Source organism: Melitaea cinxia, chromosome 11, assembly GCF_905220565.1.
Source record: "Melitaea cinxia chromosome 11, ilMelCinx1.1, whole genome shotgun sequence".
NCBI lineage: Eukaryota > Metazoa > Arthropoda > Insecta > Lepidoptera > Nymphalidae > Melitaea > Melitaea cinxia.
The window spans coordinates 3098579-3107882 of record NC_059404.1 but is presented as its reverse complement, the minus strand read 5'-3'; positions in this window follow the sequence as shown (position 1 = coordinate 3107882).

Genomic DNA, 9304 nt, shown 5'->3' with positions numbered 1-9304 from the left:
TTTTCAGGTTGACCAAGATGCTGCGATTTACGTTCAAGATCTATGCCACGAGTTTTCATATTATTAACTGAAAACGATGTCTCATCTTTACATAGTAAGCTCGTAATACGCCTTTGAAAGATCGTTAACAAAAGTCTTTTCATATTAATATTTATAAAAATTGCAAAGTTTATTTGTATGTTTGTGTGTGTTTATGTTCGATTTTCAAAAGTTACTGTAGTATAAATAACGATGAACGTCTTGTTACAAGGCCTCTGAATTAAAAAGGATCTAAGCGGTTTTTATGGAAATAAATACAAAATACATTTGAGTTTTATTTTTTATATATTTCTAAGTTCTATGTATAATATAAATTAAAAATATATAGCATTATACATATCTTCAATCAACTCACCAATCCTGTTATAGCACCTACTTTTCTTATCCGGCGAATTTCGTATACGGCATTATAATATGTGCCAGAATTATATAACTTTACCCTGACAGCAACGAATCCAACAAAAATAATAATATAATTTGGTGCAGTCGATTGGAACTTGTGCGCCCTATTTCAACGTTTCATTTCTAATAGTGAACACTATTAAGGTTCTTTTGTCAATGACTATACTTCTATAATAATAAACAAAAGACTATATACTCGTATACGTGTGTGTCTCTAATATATGACAATGTGTGTAATTTATTTTTTATGCATATTTAATAATTGTGTTTGCAGACAAACGAAAAAAAAAACCGACTTCAATTACATCGACAAGTAATACAACGTAGATCGACAAAAAAATAGTCAAGTAACTACGCGTTATGAAAGATTACTCAAAAAGTAGGTATCGGATCTCAATAAAATTTATATGTGACCACATGACAAACATCAGCTTTCGATTAAATTAAAAATTATTAAAATCGGTACACCCAGTAAAAAGTTATTGTGGATTTTCAAAAAGTTTCCTCGATTTCTTTGGGATCCCATCATCAGATCCTGGTTTCCTTATCATAGTACTAAGCTTAGTATATCTCCTTTCCAACAAAAAAAGAATTATCAAAATCGGTACATCCAGTAGAAAGTTATGCGGTATAATACAACGTAGGTCGACGAAAAAAGCGTCAAGTAAAAACGCATTATTAGATATAGCTCGAAAAGTAGTTGTTAGATCTCAAATAAATTTAAATGGGACCAATTGGCACACACTTCCTTTCGATTAAAAGAAAATTTGTCGAAATCGCTCCACCCAGTCAAAACTTCTGATGTAACAATACACAAAAAAAAAAAAAATACAGTCGAATTGAGAACCTCCTCCTTTTTTGGAAGTCGGTTAAAAACTATTAGCATTTCGCACTCCTTCTCTATAGGTGTGCCAAATTTCATACTCCTCCGTCCGCGCAATTTTCGTAAAAAAAGGGATAAAAAACTTTAACTTCACGTACCTATTGATTCATTTTTATTTAAATATGTCAAAATCAATTATTTATTACAATTAAACACCTTTAAAATTTTATGTATGACTAGTTTTTACCCGCGGAGTCACTCGCGTTGAACTATTTTAAATAAAAAATATTCTTCCTATGTTATTTTTAATACTTTCGAGAATATGTGTAGGTACAAAGTTTCATGATGGTAAGTAGTTTTTGCGTGAAAGTGTTACAAACAAACTTGCATGCATATTTATAATATTAGTAGGGGTTTGGTAATGCTATGTTATAGAATAAAAAGAAAAATATGTATCTCGTGTATCATTGAGTTATGTGATTTAATTTTCCTAGCAAATATATTAAGGTGTAACACGCCGTAATGTCTGCGAGATTGGGAGGATTATTTACGTCTGTTTCCTTCATGATACATTGCAGTACGTATGCTACTTATTAGACGATCCGACCAGATCCGGTTGTAACCGATTTCAAAAGAAGGAGGAGGTTCTCGATTCGACTGTTTTTTTATGTGTGTTGCCTTTCTACTGGGTGGAACAATTTTGATGATTCTTATTTATTATTATTTAATCGAAATTTGGTGTTTATTGTGTGTTCTCATTTAAATTTGAAAAAGATCTGACAAGTACTTTTTGAATTACCCCTAATAACGAATATTTATGTAAATTGAAGTTAATTTTTTTCGTCAACGAGCAAACATAATTATACGTTATATGTATTCCTAGCTGTGCCTGCGGCTTCGTTTGCGTGGAATTTAACAAAAAAAGTTATTTTTCAGTTCGCAGAGTTGCAAATTAAATAAATTTCTAAAATGAAAGTGGCCTAAGTTATTTCTTATTATTGCTTCTAATCAGCTATCTGTCAGTAAAAGTCTTGTCAAATTTAGTCTAGCCGTTTCAGAGATTAGCCAGAACAAAAAGACATGCAGACAGACAGACAGACAAAATTGTAAAAAAATGCTATTTTCTTATGTAGTAAAAAGCGGTTATTTTAAAATTACAAAGAGACACTAATTTTATTTATTTGTGTAGATAAACAAGGATTAGCGAGTTGCTTTAAAAATATTTGAAGTGATTTGAGTTTTTTTCGTCTATTTATTTTTTGTCTGTTTTTCATTGTCGTTGTTGTTAAAACAATACAATAGGAAATGTTTTAAGGATTCTAGTAAGGCCACTATCTGCAGATAGCCGTTATCTCCAACGAGAGTTAGACGAAATCTTTAAAGCTTTTGATAGCAACGTCAATAGTAAATTGTATAGATACTTTCAGCTCGTCGATGTTATCTGCAGAAAATTAGAAGTTACATAAAGATCTCTTTTGTTAGCAGAAATCTCAACTCAAATCATCGTTCACTAGACTTCTGCTTTCGTAATTGTCAATGAGAAAACTATGTAGTAGACATTATCTAACAAGATAGATTTAAGTAATAGTTTTTATAATTGTATGATTTTTTAAATCCGACACATCAAAAAAATAATCCAAAAATATTCCGAGGAAAAGAAAAGAAAAAAAGTCATTCATAATTTCGGTTATTGTAAATATATACTTTGACAATATACATATACACACATACATACAGCACTGCTCTGGTGTAGTGATCGTGAGTAGTCACCTAAAACACCGACGGCTTGCGTGTTGATTCCCTCCCGGGATGGATTTGTATTTGTACTAATTGTGCTAAATTTCTTTACGGTTTGCATGTCTATCCTTGTAGGTCTACCCACCGTCCCTCGGAGAGCACTTTAAGCTCTTGGTCCTGGTTATTATCATAAATAGCTGATGGCGATCGTCACTCATAGTAGAAAACATATACACCAACCCTCAGTTGAGCAACGTGGTGGATTAAGCTCCAGTCCTTCTCCTACATGGATAAGAGGCCTATACCCAACAGTGGGATATTACAGGCTGAATACAATGCGAAATATATAATACAAGGTGACGAAGGTAACGAATGATGTTCATGAAATAATTAATGTTTTAAATAAAAAAAAAAAATCTTCTTTAGTAAAACCACATCTGCTATTTTGATAATTTAATTTGGAAGGAATTTTCAAATAGTTTGAACACAATTTTAGCTGCAACAATTTTAATTATTTCATAACAAGCAGAAAATGTATATTTCGACGGTGAAATGTTGCTGGCATATCTGTTATCATTCTACGGGAACGTTGTTTTGTATAATTGTTACCGCAAGTCATTTTATCCGCAAATCATCATCAATTTGAATGTATGTATAATAAAAAATATAAAACAAGAGACACATATATTTTTTTTTACTTCTATGGGACTTTTATTTGGAATTTATCCAATCCTATTACTGATCTTATTAAATCTTCTTAGCTTTAGCTTAATCGCTATGGATTGATCGATAAGTACATATTTTTCTGATTTTTTTTCCAAAATATTAGTCTTCGTAAATAATTTTTAAGCTGTGTGGCTACGGCACTAAAGAATTTAGCCACCCCCTCTCTTCCCGTGGGTGTCGTAAGAGGCGACTAAGGGATAACAAGGTTCCACAACCACCTTGGAACTTAAGAAGCCGACCGATGGCGGGATAACCATCCAACTGCTGGGTTTAAAATACACAGGCCGAAGACGGGCAGCAGCGTCTTCGGTGCGACAAAGCCAGTACTGCGGTGACCAACCCGCCTGCCCAGCGTGGTAACTATGGGCAAAACACATGAGTTCACGTTATTTGTGACGTAAACTTGTGGAGGCCTATGTCCAGCAGTGGACTGTATAGGCTGTAATGATGATGAAATAATTTTTAATGAATAATTAAGGCTTAGAAAACTTAGCTTTAGCTGGCTCTGAAACTGATAGTCAGCTTCATGTCCACTTGTGTAGTTTTGCCCATAAAATATATAAACAATCTTTAAAAATATTCGCGTTTAAATAAAACACAAAGTAACAGCATCTTTCACCGGTATTTGCGTAATCATTCAAGATCAGATGCAAGCAACTTAACCGGAGAGAAAAGTAGCAAATAAACCTTGTCTAAAAAGTAAATCTCGACCATTTATTAACTCTCAGTGACTTCATTCTCAGAGACTAGCAATTTCTAGCGGGTTTTCCCGTCTGGGATTTCATTATGTAAGATTTGTTACGGAGGCATTATTTACAACATACTAGTTATGCACTACTGTTTCTTCTGCATAACCATTCATTTATTTTCTATATACGTTTTCATTTTTGATAAGATGGGGCAACGAGAAATATCCGGCTAAAAATCTGGAGCTACCAAACTGGGGATGTGTCTCAATATTGCAGAAGATCACAGCCAGTCCTGTGGTGAGTCAGGAAGCCAGAGCTTTTAGCGAGATTCAGAACGAAATTGCGATGTTTCTGGTATTTCAGGTGTCCATAAGCTACGGTAACCGCTTACTAACATGTGTAATTATACGCATGTTTGCGACCCTCGTGATATAAAAAAAAAATTTACGTCTTACAGAATAAAGGTTAAAATTATTAGATTTAACTGGTCAATATATTTTTTTTCTTTTATTGATTTTAGGGACTTTTGTCCTACAAGAACATGCCAGTCCCATTCTAACTTTTACAAAATAATCAAAACTGGTCAATATTTGGTCAGTTAAATCGCATGAATAATAAATAAATAAAATAAAAAATAAAAATAAAAATGTTTATTACTCAGACAACAAAGTGTCCATAATTGTTAGTAAAAATAAAAGATGAAAGCTTAATAACTTATGTTAGTACTTAATAACTAAAAGTGACCTCGTAATGTCACACAAATGCCTGAAGCTACAAACAAAAATACAACAGTTCTCAATTACAATATACAACCTGCTTGGTTAACCGAGCTTTGTTTAGGACTTTACCCTACTCCATCTTTGTCTTAAAATGTTTATATTTATTTAGTTTATAGTTAAAATTTATATTGTTTAGTTATATACACCAGAAAATGTAGCTTAGGTTTTATGGACGAAATTGGCGTTAGGCGTTGTGTTTGTTACCCTTAAGTTTTTATTGTAGTAGCTTTAATATGACGTCATGTACCGTTTTTTTTTCTTGATATTTCTCCGCTCGCAAATGATTCTTTATGTTATTGAAATTTATTAACTTAAAGAAAAAATTATTGCCGGCTCGAACAATATATATCTAAATAAAGAATATAGATAAGAGTATAGATACAAGAATGTAGATACAAAAATATAGATACAAGATATATATCGATATATATCTCTCGAAAGCATCGTTTTTTTTTTCAAGTATATTGGATACGAGCTTGTATAACGGTATCCTTACTCTTGTGGTGATTTATTTTGTTTATTACTTTGATATTATGTTGATCACAGTAACATTTATTGTCATATCATATTTAATATACAGAGCGGTACTTAACCTAACCTTCAAGGCTGGCAATACCTTTGTGATAATCCTGACGTTGTAGTTGTTCATTGGCTACGGTAACCAAACCGTTGTTTGTAAAAATTTTGTATAATGGTATTATTGCATTACTTATATACACTTGCTTATATTTCAATAAGTAACAGTACTATATAAATAATAAAAATCATCAAAATCGGTACACCCAGTAAAAAGTTATGGGGATATCATTAAATCCTAGTTTCATTATCATGGTACCACAGCTAGGATATCTCCTTTCCAACAAAAAAAGAATTATCAAAATCGGGTCATAAACGACGAAGTTATCTCCGAACATACATAATATATACGGTCGAAATGAGGAACCTCCTCCTTTTTTTAAGTCGGTTAAAAAATCTACAGACGTAAAAACATTTCAACTTTTTTCCTACTAAAGAAAAGAATATCCCAATCTTGATCTGCGAGTACCAACGCTGTTTAGTAGGGAACGGAGTTTTCTATACAGCTTTAAGTCTGCTTTCATTTGAACTATGTTTTAAAATAGTTTTTCTTCAGATTTTTTTTACCAAGAGAGTGCTATTAAATGTAAATAGAAATAAATGTAAAATACGAACGGAAAAATGTGTTCTAAAGCTATGAAGTGATTTTTGTATTTTTACCCTCATGGTATGTTGATAGTTTCTCAAGTGACTGTGTGTTTTCAATGAAAAAATAAATATTCTTTAAACCTAATTAATTTTTCGAGACAGGAATGTTTACTTGTTAAGGTATAATTTATTATCGTCAACTTATAAACTGCTTAAAATAAGTTTTTTATTATTATTGTTTACTAGCTTTTACCCGCGGCTTCCGTCGTATTAATTTTTTTTAATTAAATAAAAAATAGGCATCCTATGTTACTTTCAATACTTTCGAGAATATGGTACAAAGTTTCATGATAATAAAGTTTTCGCGTGAAAGCGTAACAAACAAACTTATATTCACATTTATATTTAAAAAATATTAATTAATAATTAGGGATTACGTGTGTCTGATCCACGCATGTCTTAAGATGTTAATGTCTATGATGCAATAAATAACCTGCTTATAAAATTATATTATTCGGCCACCAACTCGCCTTCCCAGCGTGGTGACTATGGGCAACACACATGAGTTTGTACCATTTTTGGCGCGGACTTGTGGAGGCCTATGTCCAGCAGTGGACTGAATAGGCTGAAATGATGATGATGATGATGATGAATGATTATAAAATTAACAAAATAAATAATTATGTAATAACTAGCAAATTTTTTTAACACTGACTTAAATATAATTATAGTAATTGAATCAACTTTATTTTAGGAGTGAAACCAAAATATTTTATTTCTTCATCGTAAAAAGATTTTTCGACAAAAATTAATATATTTTTTTTCATCGTCAGTCGAATATTAACCCAATTTCATTTCGTTTACATAGCCGCTGGCTAAAGATCATTACAGATGTATTATTATGTTAGTATTTTTTTGTTTTTTCACTGTATTCTATCTATTTGGGAAAATACAAGGCAATTATTTTATATAAAAAGAAAACACAGCTCAGGCCGCTTAAATCAATATAAGATTTCCAGCCATCTGGCTGGTAGATAGCGCGTAATAAAATAAAGATCTTTTTGATAAAAAACAGACTAGAAACTTCTAATCATTAAAAATATAGGTTCTGACGTTAGGTAATAAGGCTAAATATACATAATTATGTTTGACAAACAGTTTTAATATTTGTCAATGATACGTATGAAGAAATATTTCAATGTAATTTTGTTCGTACGTATGCTTGTCGTATTTCTACAAACGAAATCTGTTTGAAACGATTCGCGAGCGTTTGTCATTCATAACATGCAATTGACAAGAATGTATCACTTGAGTTACGAATTCGGTTTCCCTGAATATTTTTTCTATCAAAGCAAATAGCACAAAGGATTGACAATCAGAACTTTTTGAGTTGATTTCATTTTCGTTTTTATTCTTATACCAGAATTAAATGAACTGAACCGAAACGACTTTTATACATACACAAACACACACACAAACACACACACACACACACATATCAGCCTATCGCACACTGCTGGACATAGGCCTCCACAATTTCGCGCCAAAAATGAACTCATGTGTTTTGCCCATAGTCACCACACTGAGCAGGCGAGTTGGTGACCGCAACGAAGACGCTGCTGCCTGTCGTCCCCGCCAAAAGTATTAAGTGTACTTCAGACCACACGACTGAAGTAAAACTTACGAAATGTACTCTCTCTTTCTATCTTCACTAACTTATATCTCCTTCTCAACCTTCGTTCGCCCCACTTGATCACACTTTTCGTAACGCAGTACGGGACGTCCTCCAGCCGAAGATTTCCGGTATAGGCTGGATGAGGATTACGGAAAACTGGAATGTTAGGTTCGATCTTGGAGAGGCGTATGTCCAGCAGTGGACTGCTGTAAGCTGGATTATACTGAAACATGTATGAATAGAATAAGCAATAAATGTCTATCTAACGGTATATATCTCTACAAATAAATAAAATTGGAGTGTCTGTTTATGTTATCTGTGGTCTGTAATATTAAAATAGTCACTTTTTACTAAATGCATATGGATGTATACACGGTACATATATCAAAATACATTTATTACAAATTTTGTCTGTCTGTCTGTTTCTCTGTTTGTTCCGGGTAATCTCTGAAACGGCTGAACTGATTTTGATGGGACTTTTATTGGCAGATAGCTGATTTAATAAGGAGTAACTAACGCTACTTTTATTTTAGATTGTTTTTTATTTTATAAATCTGTGAATTAAACAATAACTATTTTGTCAAATTCCACGCGGACGAAGTCACGGGCACAGATAGTTTTTAAGTGAAATCAAAATACTATTCCTATCGAAAATTGAGTTTAGAATATACAGTTACAGCCAGCCGGTAAAATCGTTTCGATATCGAGTCAGTGTGTCACATAAAATAGTTACTACACAGCTATACTTGCAATGTACTGTCGTACTGTATACAAATATGTTTGGACGATTATTTGAAAGAAGGCACTAAAATATAATATAGCCTATAGCCTTCCTCAGTATTATGTATGGAGTATTTTTTTTTTTTTTAATATTTTAATGCATGAGAAAGCTATACTGAAAAGCTCGTTCAATTTAAAATTATATTTTAATTGAACAACTAGAATTATTATATTTTTGCGATGGTTATACTTTTTAACAATTTTCCTGTAGATTTATTACTATCTTACGGACGGATATTATTATACTACAGACGCTGAACATCTCTCATACAGCAGCGTCACGACGCTATCCAAGCACAGATTAACGTCTGAACTTATAAATGACATCACATTTGAAATTTTGAGCTAAGCTTTAAAAGTGAAAGAGAAATATTAAACACATTATACAGCAATTTTTAATGTTTTTTTTTTCCAAAGAATTTAGTTTCTTGAAGCTATGGCTTTTTTAAAGTTTTTGAAAAGAAATTGTTTCTTAAAGAATTATTGTACT